This window comes from Etheostoma spectabile, chromosome 23 (genome assembly GCF_008692095.1).
Source record: "Etheostoma spectabile isolate EspeVRDwgs_2016 chromosome 23, UIUC_Espe_1.0, whole genome shotgun sequence".
Taxonomy (NCBI): domain Eukaryota; kingdom Metazoa; phylum Chordata; class Actinopteri; order Perciformes; family Percidae; genus Etheostoma; species Etheostoma spectabile.
This window is the reverse complement of record NC_045755.1, coordinates 770,321-771,363: the sequence shown is the minus strand read 5'-3', so window position 1 is coordinate 771,363 and position 1,043 is coordinate 770,321. Positions and strand designations below refer to the sequence as shown.

General features: G+C 37.4%; 1 protein-coding gene across 4 annotated transcripts in view; it reads left to right on the top strand.

Annotated features, from left to right (window-relative positions):
* The window catches only part of ttll12 (tubulin tyrosine ligase-like family, member 12), a 114,392-nt gene that overhangs the window by 65,450 nt on the left and 47,899 nt on the right, over positions 1 to 1,043 (top strand). The gene's annotated exons all lie outside the window — the stretch shown is intronic.

Sequence of the window (1,043 nt, the reverse complement as noted above, 5' to 3'; positions counted from 1 at the left end):
ACACACACACACACACACACACACACAAATACTGGGGCACACACCTGACACCAGCCACTACAACCCTCTTGTTAACTCATAGCTAGCGTTTACTCTAGCCTAGTTAATTTTTTGGCAGCCATCCTTCCAAAAGAAAGCACAATGAAAATAAATGTTAACCAATTATTAACAGGTGACCGGAAACAGTCTCAGTTCGCCTGTCCGGGAGGCTCTGAACTCCTTTGGGCCTTCAGCGGATTATTGTCCTCCTGTTTGAGTTTCTTTTTTTGGTTCCCTGGATACAGAGTGTCATTCTTATATCATATCAATCCACACCCTAAAGCACTCAAGCTAGTTCTATGACTGGCAACTTTCTTTTGCAGTTTGTGACATTCAAAACAACAACAAAGGGTGGGATAGGGTGAGGAGTTTTGTGGTTAGATCATGCTTGTATAATGTGGACTGGATATGGAAAGGCTGCCCATTCATTAGGAACTGACCTATGCCTAATGCCTTTTCAATGCATACCACAACAAAAGAGGAACAAGTCTGAACATGTATGATTTGGGGAATTATGGTTGTCTCAAGTAAAAGTACCAATACTTTGATAAAATATTACTCAAGTGCAAGTAAAAATACCTATCTAAAAATACTCAAGTAAAAGTAATAAGTAGTTAATTTAAAATGTACTTTTAGTAAAAGTAGTAAAAGTTACTTAGTTATGTTATTTAAAAAATCTCTAAAACGGTGCGGGGGGATCTCTCCCATGTAGTGAATAGATCAAGGGGTCATAAAGCCATATGAGCTAATTAGATGTATTCATTAGCCAATGTCCTAAATACATTGTCCTACGGGTTGCTAGTGCTAGACGAAAATTAGCAATGAATTTATACCTAATATGCCTATTCTTTTTTAGAAATGTTCACTTTCTTACTGAATTTCTTTTCTTGTATTAATGTGAGCAAACTCCTAAAAAAAACATGGAAACTCCACAATGACTGTCTCTTTAACTAGGAGGCGGTTCACTGAGGAGTGATGGTTAAAGTCTGTGATTACTGAAACAT